We start from the raw sequence: 21,624 nt of genomic DNA on the forward strand, positions 1-21,624 counted from the left end.
TGTAATGTAAGCATGTTGGTCTCCTTTTCCCATAGGTTCCATACTGGATAGTTGTATGAAGCAGCACTCCAAGTCAAATTCTTTACAAGTCACTCCTTGAGTTCTTTTGTTCAGCTTTCCAGTTAGCAACCATTCTGATCAAGTATAGGTTTTCCAATTGTCTTCCTTGTCATTATTTTCTTGTTCAATCTTGCTACTGAAGATGAAATGTGCAATGAAGAAGTAAGAATAAAAGTATATGTATGTGTATATCACTTCTAAGTTAGAAGTGAGCATGGTCAAATACTTAACATTGGACTTAGTGTCAGAAATTGAAGTTATGTAGTGTGGGCACTTTTACACTTCCACTGATGAATTTCAAAAAATGTAATTTTGAGATTCTTAATTTTTTTATGGAGAAGAATGAAATATCAATGAACTTAATATGTCCATATTTACTATTAAGAGGAAGAAATTTGGATGAAAATAACAGACTGACCTTGGAAAAATACACTTCATGAACCTGCTACATGTTTAATCAGTCACGTTGTGCATCAGCTCTAACTCAATATATTTATTCAAATAAATTCTATGATGTCTTATCACACCTTAATCCAACACATGCACATTTGATATTCGAGCAATTAATTGGTTACCTTCATCGTTTTATTCTGTTTCTAATATGATTAAGCTGATAATTAAAGAGAGATAGAGAATGAAATGAGACTTGTAAGAAAATGTTTCTGACATTTAAAGGTCTACAAGTGCGCAAACAGGTTGATTTGTGTTTTGCAGGAAATGGATGAGTAACACAGTTTGATTGGAGCTAATAAGCTTAGAGCCGAGATTTTTTGGTCCCGATGTGAGTTTGACCTGAACACGCGATGTGAATCTTTATTCACCCAACTTAAGCAGTAACGAATGTGTTTTAGTTTCTGCAGCTGGTTTTGAAATCTGAGATGTTGTCCGATTTGGAATCGGACAATTGCTGCAAAAAAGTGAAAGCCAGCAGCCGGACAGGGATTTTGCAGATCCTCGTACATAAATCACACTAAGCTAGTGTATCAATTCAGCAGGTATTAGGAAGACAAATGGACTGTTGGCCTTCATTGCAAAAGGGAATGAAATATATAAATAGGGAAGTCTTCATTAAAAATATGTAGGTTAGACCACATCTAGAAGACTGAGAACGGTCTTGGTCCACTTATTTAAGGAAATAGACACTGGCTTTGATGGTAATCCAGAGAAGCTTTATTCAGTTTTCTAATGAGGCCTTCATAGAAAAGATGTTTAGGGCATTCAACAAGGTAAATGTGGAGAAGTTGTTTCCCGGTGTGGAGAGTTTAGTATCAGAGGCCAGAATAAGGGGTCGTAGGACAGAAATGAGGAGGGATTTCTTCTCTCAGAGGGTGGTGGTTCTGTAGAATTCTTCACTGCAAAAGGCTGGAGTCAGTGTACCATTGAGCCTATTCAAAGCTGAGACACACAGATTTTTTCGTTCGGGGTTATGGGGATAAGACAGAAAATTAGAGTTCAGGGTAATCAGATTAGCAACAATGTAACTGAAGGGCAGAGCAGACTAAAAGGGCTACTTCTGCTCCTATGCCTTACGGTAACATAAAGATGCAGGTTATCATCATCATTCAGCAATGCTGTCTGATTCCCCTGTTTCTCCGTTGTGGGTGGCACCGTGGCACAGTGGTTAGCACTGCTGCCTCACAGTGCCAGAGACCCGGGTTCAATTCCCGACTCAGGCGACTGACTGTGTGGAGTTTGCACGTTCTCCCCGTGTCTGCGTGGATTTCCTCCGGGTGCTCCGGTTTCCTCCCACAGTCTAAAGATGTGCAGGTCAGGTGAATTGGCCATGCTAAATTGTCCGTAGTGTTAGGTAAAGGGGTAAATGTAGGGGAATGGGTGGGTTGCGCTTCGGTGGGTTGGTGTGGACTTGTTTGGCCGAAGGGCCTGTTTCCACGCTGTAAGTAATCTAATCTAATCAGCCTTTAATGGGAATGATTACCTTAAAAAAAATTCTCACCAAATGGTAATCCTGGGCTTATTGAACACACAACACATTGATATTCACCCAAATACAACAGTAAATGTGTAGGAATACAATGTGACTGGGCTTCTAAGCAATTCTGGAGCTATATTCTGAATTCTGAACCTGCTTTTGTATTTCTGATGCTGGAGTTCACGGAGAGAAAAACAATAGTAACATCCCCCTTCAGGTAAGAACTAAACTAACAACTAGGGACAATTTACTGCATAAATAAAGAATACTAACAAGGTATTTTGTGGTACAATGGTAACTTCCCTACCTTTGAACCAGAAGATCCATGCTCAAATCTGCTCCAGAGGTGTGTCATAATAGCTCCTTCCAAGTTGACTAAAAAAAAAATCAAGAATATTAAAAACCTTGTGGCTGACTTTGCTGATTCAGAATTATAAGTAAAAGGAAAGCAAAAACATTGATGTGGAACATCAGCACATTAATCAGCTGGTTGGATTGAATTGCTGATTCACCTCGTTTTAGCTGGCCTGTTGACTGACTTTGAGTTTCTTGTCGGAAATGGGGAAAATATCTTTGAACTGAAATTGTATCAAAAATAGAGTTGAACCATGACATTTTAAATCTTGAGGAGTTCTTTTCAGTAGGTCCATTGTCTTTTATATTCACTCTTGAGATGTGGGCATTGCTGGCTGGCCAGCATTTATGGCTCCAAACTAATTGCCCTTGAGAAGGTGGTGGTGAGCTGCCTCCTAAAAGGGCTGCAGTTTACATGCTGTAAGTTGGCTCACAATGCCATTAAGGAAGGAATTCAAAGATGTTTGACCCAGCAACAGTGAAGGAACGGAAATAAATTTCCAAGTTAGGATGGTGAGAGGTTTGTAGGTGAACTTGCCGGTGTTGGTGCACCACTCTATCTTCTGCCTTTGTCCTTCGAAATGGAAGTGGTTGTGCGTTTGGAAGGTGCTGCCTGAGCATCTTTGGTGAATTTGCGCAGTGTATCTTGTAGATCACACACACTGCTGCTACTCAGTGTTGATGGAGGGGAGGGGTGGATGCTTGTGAATGTGGTGTCAAGCAAGCGGCTGCTTTGTCCTGGATAGTGTCAAGCTTCTGAATGTTGAGGGAGCTATACCCATCCAGGCAACTGGAAACTATACCATCTCACACCTGACTTGTGCCTTGTGGATGGGTTAGGCTTCGGATAGTCAGGAAGTGAGTTACTTGCTGCAGTATTTCTCATCTCAGACCTGCTCTTGTAGCCACTTTATTTATGTGATAAGGTCAGTTGAGTTGCTGGTCAATAGTAATCCCAAGGATGGTGACGGTGGGGGATTCAGTGATGGTAACACTTTTGAATGTTAAAGGGCAGTGGTTAATTGTCTCAATGCAGATGGTCAGAAGTCACACAATACCAGGTGACTTCACCTGATGAAAGAGCTGCGCTCCAAAAGCTTGTGCATTCAAATAAACCTGTTGGACTATAACCTGATATTGCTTAACTTCTGACTTTGTCCATCTCAGTCCAAAACCAGCACTTCCACATCTTGGCTTAATGGAGATGTTCATTGCCTGGCATTTGTTTGGCACGAATGTTACTTACAACTTCTCAGCCCAAACCTGGATATTGTTGCATTTGAACCTGGGTTGCTTTAGTACTTGAGGAGTCATGAAAGATGCTGAATATTGTACAATCATCGGCAAACATCCACATTTCTGACATTTTTATGGTGGGAAAGCCATTGATGAAGCAACTGAAGATGGTTGAGCCCTGGACACTACTTTCAGGAATTTTAATTAGATTAGATTCCCTACAGTTTGGCCCAACAAGTTCACACCGACCCTCCGATGAGTAATCCGCCCAGACCCATTCCCCTACCATATGTTTGCCACTGACTAATGCACCTAACACTATGGGTAATTTAGCATGGTCAATTCACCTAACTTGCACATCTTTGGATTGTGGGAGGAAACTGGAGCACCCGGAGGAAACCCATGCAGACACTGGAAGAAGCACAAACTCCACACAGACAGTTACCCGAGGCGAGAATCGAACCTGGATCCCTGGCACTGTGAGGCAGCAGTGCTAACCACTGAACCTGCAAAGTCTGCAGAATTCCTGCAGAGATGTCCTGGAGCTAAGATGACTGACCACCGACAACCACAACCATCTTTCTTTCTACCAGCAGAGAGTTTGCCCACGATACCCATTGATTCCAGTTTTGCTCAAGCTCCTTGTCGCCAGATTCAGTTGAATGTGACCTTGGTGTCAAGGCCTGTCAGTTTCACCTCACGTCTGGAATTCAGCCTTTTATCCATGTTTGAATAAAGGCTGTAATGAGGTCAGGAGCTGAGTAGCCCTGGAAGAACTCAAATTATGTGTCATTGAGCAGCTTATTGCTAAGTAGATTCTGCTTGCGAGCATTGTTGATGACACCTTCCATCAATTTATTGATGATCAAAAGTAAACTGATGGGGCGGTAATTGGCTGAATTGGATTTGTCCTGATTTTTATGTGCAGGACATACTTGGCTCATTTTCCACCAGTGTCAGGTCGATGCCAGTGTTGTAATAGTACTGGAACAGTTTGGCTTTGGGAACGACAGGTTCTGGAGCACAAGTCTTCAGTACTATTGCTGGAAGGTTGTCAGGGCCCATAGCCCTTACAGCATCCAGTGTCTCAAACCATTTCTTGATATCATCTGGAGATGTGTATCTGTAATGCTGGGGTTCCCTAGAGGCCAAGCTGGATTACCCAGTCGGCACTTCTGGCTGAAGTCTGCCGCAAATACTTCAGCCTTATCTTTTGCATTGATGCGCTGGGCCATTCTGACATTGAGGATGGGGATATTTGTGGAATCCTTCTCCAGGGAGTTGTTTAACTTTACATCACCATTTACAACTGGACGTGGCAGGACTGCAGAGCTTAGATACGATTTGCTGGTTGTGAGATTGCTTTGCTCTGTCTTGGCACACAAGTGTGTACAAGTTCCTCCTGTTTGGCCACTTCATGAGGTTCATACCTTGTTTTTAGCCCATCTGCACTCTCCATTGAACCAGGGTTGATTCCTTGGCTTAATGATATTTGTTGAATGGGAGATATGCCAGGTCATCAGGTTGCATTTTTTGCTGGAGTAAAATTCTGCTGCTATTGATGACCCAGTCTTGAACTAAGGGATTTGTTCAAAGTCTGTTCCATTTCATACAGTGCTGTATGTTAGAGGGTATTCTCAATGTGAAGGTAGGACTTAGACTCCAAAGGACTGTGAAGTAGTCTCTCTTACTGATACTGTCATAGAAAGATACATCTGTAGCCAATAGTTTGGTAAGAATGAGGTCAAGTATGTTTTTCCTTCCTTTTGGTTCCCTTGCAGACCCAGCCTAGCAGCCATGCCCTTCAGGACCTGAACAGTTTGATCAGTGATGCTGCTGAGCCACTGTTATAGACAATAGGTGCAGGAGTAGGCCATTCTGCCCTTCGAACCTACACCACCATTCAATATGATCATGGCTGACCATTCCTAATTAGTATCCTCTTCCTGCCTTATCTCCATAACCCTTGATTCCACTATCTTTGAGAGCTCTATCCAACTCCTTCTTAAATGAATCCAGATTCTGGGCCTCCACTGCCCTCTGGGGCACAGCATTCCACACAGCCACTAATCTCTGGGTGAAGAGGTTTCTCCTCATCTCTGTCCTAAATGGTCTACCCCGTATTTTTAAGCTGTGTCCTCTGGTTCGGCACTCACCCATCAATGGAAACATGTTTCCTGCTGTCAGAATGTCCAATCCTTTCATAATCTTATATGTCTCAATCAGATCCCCTCTCAGTCTTCTAAACTCAAGGGTATACAAGCCCAGTCGCTCCAGTCTTTCAGTGTAAGGTAATCCCGCTGTTCCAGGAATTGACCTCGTAAACCTACGCTGCACTCCCTCAATAGCCAGAATGTCTTTCCTCAAATGTGGAGACCAGAACTGCACACAGTACTCCAGGTGCGGTCTCACCAGGGCCCTGTACAGCTGCAGAAGCACCTCTTTGCTTCTATATTCAATTCCTCTTGTTATGAAGGCCAGCATGCTATTAGCCTTCTTCACTACCTGCTGTACCTGCATGCTTACTTTCATTAACTGGTGTACAAGAACACCCAGATCTCTCTGTACTGCCCCTTTACCTAAATTGATTCCATTTATGTAGTAACCTGCCTTCCTGTTCCTGCCACCAAAGTGGATAACCATATATTTATCCACATTAAACTGCATCTGCCATTCATCTGCCCACTCACCTAACTTGTCCAGGTCACCCTGTAATCTCCTAATATCCTCATCATATTTCACCCAGCCACCCAGCTTTGTATCATCAGCAAATTTGCTAATGTTATTGCTGATACCATTAATATATCATTAATATATATTGTAAGCATGTATTGTTGTGGTGGACATTGAAATTCCCCATCCAGAGTACATCTTGGACCCTTGCCACCGCCAGTGCTTTCTCTAAGTTTTGTTCAATGTGGAGAAGTACTGATTCATCAGCTGAGAGAGGACTTCACACAGTAAACAATAAGAGGTTTCTTTTCCCATGTTTAACCTGAAGCCATGCAACTTCATGGAATCTGGAGTCAATGTTGAGGACTCCCAGAACAACTCCCTCCCAACTATATTCTACTGTGCTCCCACCTCTGCTGGGTCTGTCCTCCGATGGAGCAGGACATATTCAGGGAAGGTGATGGTGGTCTCTGGGACAGGTTTGATTTCATAAGATGGCTATGTCAGACTGTAGCTTGACTGGTCTGTGAAACAGCTCTCTCAATTTTGGCAATCACCCCCAGTGGAGGCCTTTGTCTGGTAAATTAGGCTTCTGTTGTCTATTCCTGTGCGTTGAACAATGTCAGGTGATCTATCTGGTTTCATCTCTTTATTTGTGGCAATTGATCCAACTTAGTCGTTTGTTAGGCCATTTCAGAGAGCAATTGAGAGTCATCTACATTGCTGTGGGTCTGGAGTCACATGTAGGCTGGACCAGGTGAAGGTGGAAGATTTCCTTCCCTGAAGGACATATTTGAACTGGTAAGGTTTGTCCAACAATTGACAATGGTTTTGTGATCTTCAGTAGATTCTTAATCCCAGATATCTTTTATGGAATTCAAATTTCACCATTTGCCATGCTGGTATTTGAACTGGTGTCCACAGAATGTAAACTGAGTTTATAGATTAATAATATAGATTAATAGTCCAGCGATAATAACACTAGGCTATTGCCTTCCCACATATCTGGCAAATATTGCAAACTCTTGTTCATTTATATCTTATGCAATTACGTTTTAGACATTTCATTGAGAAATTACCACACATTTTGTCAATTATGCCAACTAAATAGCATCATCAGTTTTAGATGTCTGTAAGAAACATAGATATGTTTCAGGATGAGACATGACTGATATTACTCATTTGTCCTTCCATTTGCGATGTAGTTCTGAACTCAGATTCTTTTTTTAGTTATTACATCATAACTAATTGACAATTGAAAAATTAGATTCTGTTGCTTGATGGCCAGATCACAATGAACCCACAATATTGCTTATTGGAAAAGATGACAAAAACACAAACGCATAAAATTACAGAATGAACTCGCAAAATGTCTGGGAGATTTCAACTTTTCTAAAACCATGATGATGCTTTAACACAATCCTTACAGAGTGGAAACAGGCCCTTCAGCCCAACAAGTCTACACTGACCCTCTGAAGAGTAGCCCACTCAGACCTACCCCCACATCTACCCTGACCAATGCACCTAACCTTCACACCCCTGAACACTACAGGCAATTTAGCATGGTCAATTCATCTAACCTGCACATCTTTGGATTGTGGGAGGAAGCCAGAGCAAACCCACACAGACACTGCAATAATATACAAACTCCACACAGACAGTCACCTAAGGCTAGAATTGAACCCACATCCCTGGTGCTGTTAGGCAGCAGTGTTAACCACTGAGCCACCTTGCTGCCATGTCATGCATGTACAGATATTGTCTAATTGTATGTTCTTAAACAAAAATCAAGGAACTGAATCTTATAAGAAGTATTTCAAAGAAGGTTACTGTTTTTATGAGGTCACTTGCCTTCTGCATCTTTAGGAATTCATTGATAATGAATTTGTTGCCCTTAATCCTTGTTATGTTCTTGAGTACAGTCATAATCTCAGAAATTGCCATTATAAATAGTTAATACAACCACCTGCATCCCATAATCAATGGTTGAAGTTTCAGGCAAAAATAAAATGACAGGCCTACTTCAAATAATTCCATCAATACATGATTTCAGTTTCAATACATTTTGAAAACGACAAGCATTTATTATTTCATATTCGATTATATAAGTCTAGTCAAAGATGATTGAACACTGGATAAATTGAATACAAAACCCAGTATAACTTAAGTAAACCTGACCTGTTAAGGAAATGTAAACCAATGACATTTAAAATCCAGGACTGATTCATCTTAAAAGGTGAACAACTTCAACGGTGACATGTAAATAATCATAGATTCTTATTGTTCATAACTTTTAAAACTTCTAAACACTGGCCTCTCAAACTTTATCAAATTCCAGGAAGTAATTGATTTCTTTATGACTGTTTGACAGGTTCATTCCAGCTTTCACCTCTGAATGAAGCACTACTGCAAAAAGCTAGAGGACAAGAGTATTTGGGAGTCATTGTGCATGAACAATGATACAATGATTGGTGAAGTTGCAGACAGTGAAGAGGATCGTGAGAGGAATCAGCAAGATACAGATCAGTTGGAGGGAAATGCAGAAAATGGCAGATGGAGTTTAAACTGGACATATGTGAGCGGATGCATTTTGGAAGGGAAAGTGCAGGTGGAAATTATACAATGAATGGCAGAACCCTGAGAAATATTGATTTGCTGAGGGATCTGGGTGTGCAGCTCCACAGATCACAGAAGGTAGCAGCTCAGGTCGATAAGGGAGTAAAAAAGGCGATAGCATGTTTGCCTTCATTGGAAGGGGCATTGAGTATAGGAATAGGTAAATTATGTTGCAGATTTATAGAATTTAGTTAGGCCATACTTGCAATATTACGTACAGTTCTGGTCACCACCCACCAGAAGGATATGGATGCTTTGAAACAGAAAAAGATTACCAGAATGTCGCCTGGCGTAGGGATTTTAGCTGTGAGGAAACATTGGATTTATTGGGTTTGGTTTCTCTCGAAGGCAAGAAGTTGAGGGGTGATAGAAATTGATAAGATTGTGAATTGCATGGGTAGAGTGGAAAGTATGAGGCTTTTTCCAGGGTGGAGGGGTCAATTACCAGGGGACAAAGTTCAAGGTCCGAGGGGGGATATTTAAAAGAAATGTGTGAGGCAGGTTTTTCACACACAGGGTGGTGAGTGCCAGAAACGTGCTGCCAGAGGAGGATGTGGAAGCAGATGAATTAGCAGCATTCAAGAAATACCTGGACAATTATATGAACAGGAAGTGAATAGAGCGACATGGATCCTGTCTTCATATGGAAGGACAAAATGTGTTGGTGCAACCAGAAGGGCTGAATGGGCTATTTCTATAAGGTATTATCCTTTGTTCTTTAAACAACATAAAAGCTCGTATGTAATTTCAGTTGGTAATACAGAAGACAAGTGTAATGTTGGCCTTTACTCTAAAGGGAATGGACTATAAAAAAGGGAGCTTTTTCTCAAACTACACAAGATATCACTCAGGACACAGTTTAGGGTCCCTATTCTTTTCAAAAGAAAAATACAATGATAGAGGCCATTCCAGAGGAGTTTGTTCATTTGACTGATCGTGAGTATGAGAGGAATATATTATGGCATAAAGTTGAATAGTTTGGGTCTATATTTGTTGGAGTTTGGAGTGACCCTATTAAAATGTACAACATTCTTAAGGGACTTGACAGGGTGGATGCAGAAGGGATCTATCCCCTTGTGGGAGAATTGAGTATTGGGGGCATAAAGTCAGAGTGAGGGATAACCCAGACAGAGGTGAGGAGGACCTTCTCTCAAGAGGTGTAAACCTTTGGAATTCTTTTGGTAGCGCGCTCTCAGGCCTGGGTCAGAGGCGACTGTCAATATGTTGCTTTTCAAGATGCTTGCTTGGAAACCTGAAAGTGTTAATTAACTTCCAGCATCACTCTCTGCAGTTAACTGAAGATTAACTCAAACCCTGTAGTCTCATTAATAATTCAACAAAAATATTTTTTCAAGAAATGTGCTGGGTTTATTGATTCATTCATATATGCTGGAGACTGAAGTCAATAGTTTCTCTTGCAGCCAGTTTTATCAAAGTCTAGCAATTACTACATTGCCTGCATACGCTTCACTTTAATTAGGTTGCACAAATAGCACATGGCAAATTCCAAGTTATTGAATATTTAAACTCAATCTCACATCTCATTTGATTGATGGTAAACCTTCTGAATTAAAGGGCTCATTTTTAAGACATGTTGAATATTTCAGAAACGGGGTCAAAGTCTTCAAATTGTGATGGAAGATCGTACATATTTCTTTATTAACCAACCACACAAAATACAGATTTACATCAGTAAACGTAGCTTATATAAGGAGCTGGTGAGCATCTCTTATTTTTTGTTTGGCTTTCAATATCTCTATGTGAAATGAGTGTTGGAACTTCCTTTCCAGTTATCAGAAGAAAATCCACTACACAACATGTGTACACGGCTGAGCAAATACCTCAGCTTTGTTCCATGAGATCACTTTGAGAGCCTAAAGTTTGGTCATGCAGGATATTCTCCTGTCGCACAACCTGTCCTGATTAAAGGTGACAAATCGTGACATGAAACGTGGAACCCTTACTCCTACTTGATATGTCTGAACCATCTACCATAAGATCAATTTCTCCCCTATTGTTACATTGTAGAATTATTTGGTTATTTATGGGCTGAAGCGACAACATAGTCAACTGGTGTCAACTGCTTCCAACAACAGAAGTAAAGGAAACACTTGCACCTTATTAATGGACAGGCTGCCTTTACTTTACTCCTAGACTTTACCATTCCAATGTACTCCTGACTGGTGTCCCACATGCGACCTTTAATAAATCCAAAACTTTGCAGTCCACAGCTCACATCAGATCGTATTCACCTTTTGCTCCTATGTACACTGATTCAAGGTCAAGCAAGTATAGAAATCAAAAATTCCATTCTTCTTTTCAAAATCCTCCATGGCGGAACCGCCCCCACCTTCCCCAACTCCCCATGCCTTCCTTGTCTACAGTTGCCTCCAGCCCTGAACCTTCTAAGATAACTGCACCACTCCAAATTTGGCCACATGAACTTTCTCAATTTCAGTCACTCCACCTTTACTGGCTGTTCTTTCAGAGACCTCAACACTAAGATATGGAACTTCCTCCCCACAGGTCTCGGCATTCTCCACCTGCAGCTTTAAAGCACCTCTTAAACCTTGCTCGTTTGGCCAAGCAATCTGTCATCTGACCCCCTATCTTCTTATGTGTCCGAATGTCCTATTTTGCTTCATAATGCTCCTGTGAATCATCTTGTGATAGATAAATTAAAGGTGTTCTATAAATATAAGGTGGTGTTGAAGCCGAATGGCTTTTCTTATGGTTGCAGGGCATATGTTGAGAATGCAAAATGAAGGTTAATGCATCTCCTGGCATTGATCTTCTGACCCCTGATACTGCCACAACTTTGGGGGCAATAATAAACATGCTGCCAGTTTTTATTTAAACAAGAGGGCATGTCTTAGATTACTTACAGTGTGGAAACAGACCCTTCAACCCAACAAGTCCACACCAACCCGCAACCCACCCATACCCCTTACATAACACTACGGGCAATTTAGCATGTCCAATTCACCTGACCCACACATCTTTGGACTGTGGGAGGAAACCCACGCAGACACAGGGAGAACGTGCAAACTCCACACAGGGAATTGAACCCGGGTCTCTAGAGCTGTGAGGCAGCAGTGCTAACCACTGTGCCACTGTGCCGCCCACCTTGGTAAGCTAATTTCAATATCACAACGATAATGGAGTGACGAATTTTGAAATGCAAAGTTCTTGTTTCGAAACCTTTCAGCAGGCATATGTAAACTCTTTTGTCATGTTAATTTAATAAAGAAAGTGTCATGAAGATAAAATCGAACATGACATTATTGGGAAATGAAGAAAATCTGAATATTTATTTCCCCACATTGGGAATACAATCGTGTACTGTATTCCTTTGTATCAGCAGCACCAAACACAAAGGGGGAAGTAAACAAAAACAGCACAGTAAGTAGTTGTAGGTAGGGGGCTAGACTAATCCCATATAAAGTGATGAGAAATCAATATGTGAGCTGGTTAGTCGAAAGGTGCTATGATCCATGGAGCTGATAACAAAACAAAGGAAAACATACTCAGTTCGGGCTGATTAAGATTATAGCAATTTGCTTCTGTCTGGGAAAGTGTTGATGGTGTGTGTTGTGCTCACCTGTCAACCCAAACACACCAAGCCTGAGGCCAGTAAAACAACACAGTTGTAGAAAGAGACTAAAGAATGTCAAATCGAATATAACTTATCAAACAATATTTTGTGTGAACCATTTTATCTCACTGGCAAGTCTGCTTCAGATTATTTCCTTTCTTTCTCACTTGTATGCTATGACTGGTGACATTGTAATGCAGTTATTTTTCCTTCTGTCAACGGCATTTCCATTCCAATCTTACTTCTTGTTGACCAACATTAATTCACTACCATTACACACTAGATTAGAGTGTTGCTGGAAAAGCACAGCAGGTCAGGCAGCATCCGAGGAGCAGGAAAATCAAAGTTTTGGGCAAAAGCCCTTCATCGGGAATGTTACCCATTAACAGTCTCCATTAACAGGTAGTCACCCTCCCAACTATTGTTATCGACTCCTTTGTCTGTCCAACTGTTCTTCTCTTTCTTTGTGCTCTATCCCTACCTTTCGTTTACTCCCCATGTCCTAACTTCTGCATATAAACTGACATTTACCGAGCTACAATCAGTTCTGAGGAAGGGTCACTGGACCCGAAACATTAACTTTGATTTCTCTGCACAGAGGCTGTCAGACCTGCTAAGCTTTTCCAGCAACTTCGTTTTTTGTTTCTACTTTCCCTTTCATGTGTTTTGTAAATTCTGCACTGTGCATGCTCAGGGGTGGGATGCTCTGCAGAGGGTCAGTGTGGACTCGATGGGCTGATTTGGCCTGCGGGATTCTATGATCACGCATGATCAAATAGAATGGCAGAACGAGTTCAAGGCCAGACAGACCTAACTCTTTCCCTGTTGTTCATATCATTGGAAAGGTCAACATGGAGGCATTTTGATGATTCTGGAAAAGTGTCACAGACCCAATATGTAAACATTTTTGTGTGTTTCATTTTTTGAGATATGGATTAGTCTCTGTGTTTCTAATTGTAGCTTCCTTTATTTGTGTTTGGTTTTCTTTTGATTTAAAGATTGCACAGATCTCTAAACAAAAGCAGCCCTTGTCTGCAAATGAGTGAGTCATGCTCTGGAACCCTGTTTCACATCGAGAATTGCAACCACCTTGCAAACAGAAGTATTTAGTGCTCTGTAGAAGTATTCAATCTTGCAACTCTTGTCACACAATTTTTTTCTGAGCCTTACTGTGCACTCTCAAGCATTGAATCATGTTATCAAATAATTATCTCCATTGCCTTTATTATCCCTATGTTGGAACAGCATCTAACATATTCCAAAAGCAAAAACGCATTGAGGCTGTCTGATATAAGAACAGAAAATGCTGGAAATCCTCAGCAACATCTATAATGTTTAAAAGAAAAACCTTCCATGCTAACTATTAATTCTATTCTTTCTCCATCGTTGATGTCTGAACTGCTGAGGATTTTCAGCATTTTCTGTAACTTTTCAAAAAAAAAATCTGTAGCTTGTCAACTTAAAATGTAAAAAGGCTGATTCTAAGGCAGAATGTAACAGTTAGCTAATTTCAGCTGAACGGTAGTAGAGTCTGTGCGAGATTACCCTGAACTGGTGAGTGGAAGATTAGCCCTGTTCCCACTCAAGGACTGTGGATAATGAACATATCAATATGAAAAGATGCCAAGTTCAAATTTATTAATGCACCTCATGAGAAAACATCCCTTTATATTTATTTAGCATGGCGAATCAATGGTTAGCACTGCTGTTTCACAGTGCCAGGGACCCAAGTTCAATTCACCCTTTGGTGACTGTGTGGAGTTTGCACATATTCCCCGTTTCTGCGTGGGTTTCCTCCGGGTGCTCCGGTTTCCTCCCACAGTCCAAGGTTAGGTGGATTGGCCAAAATAAATTGCTGTAGTGTCCAGGGATGTGCAGGCTCGGTGGATTTGACCTGGGAAATATAGAATTACAGGTATATGGTAGGCCAGTGGATTTGGATAGGATGCTCTTCGGCAGATGGTGGGGGTGGGGGGGCATTGAGCTTGATGGGCTGAATGGCCTGCTTGCACACTATAAGGATTCTATTTTCATTTATGTGTTATATTTTGCTGCTAGTAAAGAGACATGTTCATGACACCAACATCATAATCTGGCTCATTTCCTGATCTATCCTACTGGAGCCACTTGTATGATGTGCTAAGGAAAGCATATAACTACCTATGACCAAATTTTCCACAATTAACCCAGACACAGCAATATCTTTGATTGTAATATGTAGATACCAGAAGCTATAATAAATGTTAGTTTACATACCATGCTACTAATAGCTAATTCTTTGTTACTGGATCTAACAGAAGTATTATGTTTAGGTCAATTTATATATTATAAATACGCGACAAAGCAGGTCAGTAACAACTGAACTAGGGACAATATATTGCATGACTATTCAGCTAGACAGTCAGACCTAGACTGACCCAAAGTTCCCTCTCTATTCACCTAACCCACTCTCTTAATGGGGCAACAAGCACGCCTAACTGCATACATAGCACCAAACATTCCCTCATCAGGTAGAAATACCTTTTGGAATGTGAAAAGTCCATCACTGTATCTATAGCAGAGCATGAGAACAGGTCAGATCAGTCATGACTCAAACAGGGCAGGATTAAACTTTGGATGGAGGGATTTGCAACCGTATCATCAAAACGGTTGACAGGGAATGTGCTCCCTGTGATCACAATAGCTCCAAAGCCATTTGTCAATGAGTGTTAATTGACTCAAGATCTAACCTGCCCAACTCAGGTGTAATTCTCATCTTAGAGTGACTCCATAATCTGATTCAGCAACAGGTCTGTGATCCAAATGATAACCAGGCCTGGAAATAGAGCAGTTTCAAACCTCAAGGTTTCGGACTAGGCAAGTACGGGGTAGTTCCATCATTGTGAGGGAAGGCCAGTTTTAGAGAAGAGGGTGCAGGAGGCTTGATTAAGACTCTGGTAGAGGGAGCAATGAGCTCAGGCCCAGACCTTGATGAGATGATCCAATATGGAAGGAAGGCTCTTGTGAAAGGTACACACCCATTTGTTGGGTATCATCACACAAGTTGAACTCCTCCTGCAGCTTCAAAAGTGACACGACAACAAGTAACTACTTAAAGACCTTAGTTGGAATCAGTGCAGGTGGCTTCCCTCAGTCTTACCTGTTGTGTAATGTCTACATGTTCATATATCTTTAAGAGGTATGTTTATCATGTCATCACCATATCAAAGCATGTGACCTGAGGATATAAAGGACTAATTTCTTAATCTTTCCTCAGATCTTGAACTAAGATACACTACAAGAAGCATGGTACTCTATGCAATCTAAAAGTTTAAACTTAGCCCAGACCCTTACAAACCCGTGAATGTAATGTTTGTATAGAATATCTAGGTGTAATAAACATTTGTTCAATTCTTCAATATAGCAATGTCCATGCCTGGCTTTTGTCTTGAGGGATGATACAGGCATTGCCATATCACGCAAAATGCTCCTCAAGTGTCAAAATAAAATTGTTGTTAGCAGTGGTGGCTCTTTTAACAAAATTCCAATATTTTAGAGGTGGTTATTTGAAAAACTAATCGAAGGCCAACTAGACAACAGGTGTGCACAATCAGCAACTCCTATTTCCGACAACCCATGCATATGTTTAGAAATATATAACCGGAAAGAATCCAAAGGTAGTTTCCTTTGAGTGGAATTTTGGCTCTTTCAAAGTCAAAGAAAATTCAAAGATTGCCTCTAATATGATTTAAACCAAAATCTGTAGTCTATTTTTGAATTGAGATATTAGAATGATGGCAGCCTTGTATCCTCTGCCTTAAAAGTTAATATATGTCACAATCTCTCACGACAACTACGTAATCTGGATCATAAGAAGTAAAACATGATTTACACTGACAGCAAGTCAAAGATATTTTATTTAAATTGTCACTGTTATGTGGCTGAATCCCATGGAGTATGAATATTTTTGACTAAGTGCAAATAGTGTCAAGTTTCTTGGAAGGATCTTCACGACAAGATCGAATGAGTTATCTTTTGCCAAATTTTACCAAACTTGCCACCTTAATTGTTGACCAGACCCACTGGTACTTTCAACATTCTATTTCCTCCCCATTTATCATGTGTCATTCCTGGATCAACATGCCACTCACTGGATGTCTCAGAATTGACTAGTATCTCTGATGTAGAAGCCATCTTTAAAAAAAACATTGTACACCAGGTTATATCTTGCTAGGATCAGCAACCTGGAAATCAAGGCCCATTACTCTCTGAATCAATGCAAAGGTCAAACGTTTTTTAAAATACTCAATTTTCATGTTTTTGCACACCTGATTAGACAAAAACTATGGATTAGGTTACTTTATTTAAGAATATCTGATTTATTACAAATAAATTCCAACTACAGATGAACAATTATGAGGTTTTGGCATATAATTAAACTATAGCCCACCTACAAAACACTTTTTTAGCACCCACCAATAGACAGAAAAAACATGGGTAATATAGGCAGAAGGAAAGACTGAGAAGGCAGTTCACTGGGCATTACCTACAGAGTTCACTGAGATGACACTGTTGTTGATCAGATCATTGCCTCTTCATTTTCCTTCTCCAAATATTTTCACTTGTTCGCAGGAGATACAGAGTGACTGGTTCACATTTCTAAAGGTCTCTGATTTATCAAAAATTCAGATCTTAGAGCAACTGTTGAGGGGAAATAAACTGGCTATCTTCAGGTTACAGACATGAACAGTTCCTTCTCTTCCAAAGGTCTGTTTGCTTCTGACCTGACCATTCACATCCACAAGCTGTGCAGTTACGGGAACCAAAACCACTGTTGTTGGCAGACAAAAGACATTTGTCATCAATGAATGGTCTTTAGACAATAAACCAATCAATTAACAGATGCTGGCCAAATTTCCATTCATATATAACTTGTTTATAACTTGGTTTGCACTTCTGAATGAACATGCAAACGTGTAAACATTGCTAACAATGAGTATCAAGTATCCTTGTTTTTAGGAAATTCAACAATATTTCAGCAATCTGTGTTACCTTTTAAAATAGTTCTTTTCCCACTCTAGTCCATGGCCAAAAACGCAGAAAAATTAAACAATATTATGGTCTTTGCATAACTGGATAACCCAGAAATGACCAGCATCTCTGGCTCAGGACCCATCTTTAAAGCTCGTTGGATGCTGCCTGAACTGCTATGCTCTTCCAACACCACTGATCCAGAATCTGGTTTCCAGCATCTGCAGTCATTGTTTTTACCCATCTTTAAAAGGCTGTTATGCACCCAAATAAGCGCTGTCAACCCAGTGTTGCCCTTTTGGGTTTCTGCCATTTACTGGACATGGAAGACAGAGGGAAATGGATGTCCTGCCTTGGGCAGAATACTGGAGCTCCAAATAGGTAGGGTGTTGCATAAATGAGACTTCCTCTTTCACTAGGACCAGAAGTGGAGGCCATGTCATAACCTCAGACCTGACTGGCAAGGTCTTAGCATTGGAGTTACCATCATCTCAGCCCTCTGGAAGAATACCCCATATCTGCCCAGCATTTCTTGGTCTCTGGATAGCATGTGGCACCAAGGGACATTGGGCACTTATGTGCAGTAAATCTGGTTCCAAAGGCCTAGCCTGACTACCGAATAAACATGGGTAACCAAACAGATGGTATAGTATCACACTGATAGTAAGGTAACTGTTAACAATGCGCTTCCCTCTGTGCACCATGAGGTCCAACAACAATTGAAAGGGGAATTTTTGAAGATGACCAAGCTACCCATATGGTCAACCTTCCACACCATTTTGATTGTGTAAGGCAAATCAGAAGCTTTTGCAGCCTTTAATATCATATGTCCGAAAAAGGCAAACAACACACCTACAAAGATAAATCAAGCATGCATCATCAGACCCACATACCTCAGAAAGTGGAGCTCTGTGGTACAGTCTCCAAGAAACCACCTCACAGCATATAGAAAGTTAGACCACCAATTCTGTGCACTGCGGCATACACACGTTAGTTCAGCTTGGCTTCCAAACATCATGTACCTTGTAGTTACCAACAGTCCAGAATGGCACAACCACCTGTGGGCATAGATCCATATCTAGCCACAATAGTGACTTTCAAACTGCATCCACTGTTGTGAAGCAGACCACATGTCACTATTGAAATGTCTAATACCTGTATGGAGACTGATTTAGAATGATCATCAATTTAAGAGCAATGCAAAGTTGCAGCTTAACGATCTAGCAGCCTCGCTTATCAATGCTTTTAAGATGCATATTCAGAAAGGGCTTTGAGCGAAACCTATTAAAATGGAACAAATGGCACATTTTGAAAGGTTACCACCACCCAGATTAGTGTCACTCCAACATGTATCTCTCAAAGAAAGAGTACACCTAGATCGAAGGCACTTCCACCTTTTACTCCAAAACAATTCTCCCTTGAATTATTTTGTTTTGTTACACAGACCTCTGAGGTCCATGCATGGCAATAACTTCAGAAAAGACAAGCCAATGTGTCAATACGCCATGTGTAGAATGTTCGAGCTGTGCAACTTAGACAGAATATTGTTGAAACATTTTGTCTCCACACAAAATACTGACTCTGGATGAATTACACAGAGAACACATGGGTTTTGAACACACCAGGCAGCAAGTACATGAATCTGCGTGCTAGCCAGGGACAAATAAGGCTAATCAGTGATTTATGAATACATGAGACATGCCAAACGTAACAACCTTAGCAGCAGAGAGGAAGTCTACATACAAATAATGTTCCATTTACTCAATGGAAAATAAAGTAGCAACAGACTGATTAACAGTACATGGAGTAGATTATATCCTTGTGACAGAATAGTTCTCTAAGTTTCCTATTTTTTGATGACTAAGCAATGCAGTAAAAATGATCATTATTTTCAGTTTACTCTGGATCACGTACTGCCTGGTGACAGTAATGCAACAGCAAACCATTTCAAGACCTGTAATAAGTGGGAAGTGACCCATATCACAAAGTCACCCCACTACCCATATGCTCAGCTGGTCTACAGATGGATAGTACAATCAAATCAATAATCACTAAGTTTCAAGCAACAAAGCAAGATTTGAGTATTGCAATTTTACCTTTTCATATAATACCAATGGAGATGGGATTACCATTACTAGTCTAACTTACGTTTGGAAGGCAAGTGTGAGCGACCTTGCCTCATAATTAATCATCGAACCAACTGAGATATGAGGTATTCTTCTTCAAGGACAAAGCAAATGAAAGAGATACACAATGAGCAGGCATGTAGAGAACTACCAAAACTACATATCGAGAAGAGAATGTGTTAGTAAGACAAATGTAGGCACATCAGTAAAGGTTGCTGGCAGGGGCGGTACAGTGGTCCAGTGGTTCGTACTGCTGCCTCATAGCGCAAGGGACCAGATTCGATTCTAGTCTCGTGTGACAGTCTGTATGGAGTTTGCACATTCTGCCCATGTCTGTGTGGGTTTCCTCCGGGTGCTCCAGTTGGCCATGCTAAATTGCCCATAGTGTTAGGTGCAGTAGTCAGAGGGAAGTGGGTTTGGGTGGGTTACTCTTTGGAAGATCGGCGTGGACTTGTTGGGCCGAAGGGCCTGTTTCCATGTTAGACTCTAATCTAATTTATAAATATGCATTGAGCACAGATCATATGAAGTCATTACTGATCATGGTGCTGAATTTTGATGGATCAGAAGCTTTGACCAGTGTATGGCACATCAGTAATGTATGAGGTCAGTAAGAAAAAGCACATTGATCATCAGGTGATGTCGAATTACTTTAACCAACAGCAAGAAAACTAAGATCTCATTCTCAATCTTACCCTAGATTACTTGAAGCATGAGACAGTACTAGAAGGGTGCTGCTTTGTCTAACATAACAGTTTAATTTCAGTCCTGACACACAATGCTTGTGAAGATAATATTTATGCATAATAATTAGCTACAGGAAATATCTGTTAGATTCTTCAATACCATGAAATTCAGTAACAAAAACAAAAATTTCTGGAAAGGTTCAGTTGGGTTGGCAGCATGTGTGGAAAAGAAATGAGAGTAAACATTTCGGGTTCAGTGACCCTTCCTCCAACCCCTGCAAGATGAATTGTAACATGAACTACTTAATTAGAAGATGGCATGAGATAAAAATTGTTATAAGTCTTGGGCAAAACTCGAGAGGAATGGACATTTTTTTCAGACTTCACTGAGAACAACATGGTACAAAGGTAAGAATTGATGGCAAAAACCAAGTGAACAGAATTGTATAAAAGACAAAGTAGAACAGCTATAATGGAGGATATGGCGATAGCATCATATGCCACAGCACATGTATTTATCTTGGTGCCATCCAGGACCTGTTAGGGTGGGGGGTGTCTAAAATGTGTCCGGAAAAGGCAAACAACACCTACAAAGATAAATGAAGCATGCATTATCAGACACAGATACCTCAGTAAGTCGAGCTCTGTGGTACAGTCTCCAAGAAGTCACTGTGGCTTTAAGCAGGTTTGTAGTCATTGGCCAAGTTGCTTTTCACTCAGGGTGGTCAGTATCCAAAGAAGGCAATCTCTGTGTTAGATCCAGATTGTTCTTTTGCAGGGCTGGCGAAAGGCATTATGTTTGCTCCAGTAGAAATAGAAAGTATTGGAAATACTCGGCAAGTCTGGCGATATCTGTGTAGAGAAAAGCAGATGTCCGTGGCCCTTCTTCGAAGCTGGTGCAGTTCATGAAACTGAACCCTCAGCTCTGCTTCCTTCTTTACAAATGCTGCCTGGCCTGTAGTTCCAATATTTTCTGTTGATATATTAGATTTCCAACATCTGCAGTACTTTGATACCCCCTTGTATAATCCCTGTTGGGCATTAATAAATATAGTTAATTTCAAATCAAAATGAGAGTATTTATCACTCAGAATATATATTATTTTCTACTTATGTGTGTAGAAATTTAAATTTGACAAAGTACATTGGTGTATGCTATTCCACTGAAAGATTTTGTCATTTTAAACATTGAAAATGAAATAAACTATTTTGCACTAAGAGAATGGACACTATTAGTTCCACATTGTTGTTGTCAGGTACAAGTCTTTCAAAAACTGCTGTCTGACAATTGCATTCAACCAAGTTCAAAGAAGTGGAGCTGGTTTTATAAGATGAAAT

The sequence above is a fragment of the Hemiscyllium ocellatum genome, chromosome 21 (assembly GCF_020745735.1).
Source record: "Hemiscyllium ocellatum isolate sHemOce1 chromosome 21, sHemOce1.pat.X.cur, whole genome shotgun sequence".
NCBI classification, from domain to species: domain Eukaryota; kingdom Metazoa; phylum Chordata; class Chondrichthyes; order Orectolobiformes; family Hemiscylliidae; genus Hemiscyllium; species Hemiscyllium ocellatum.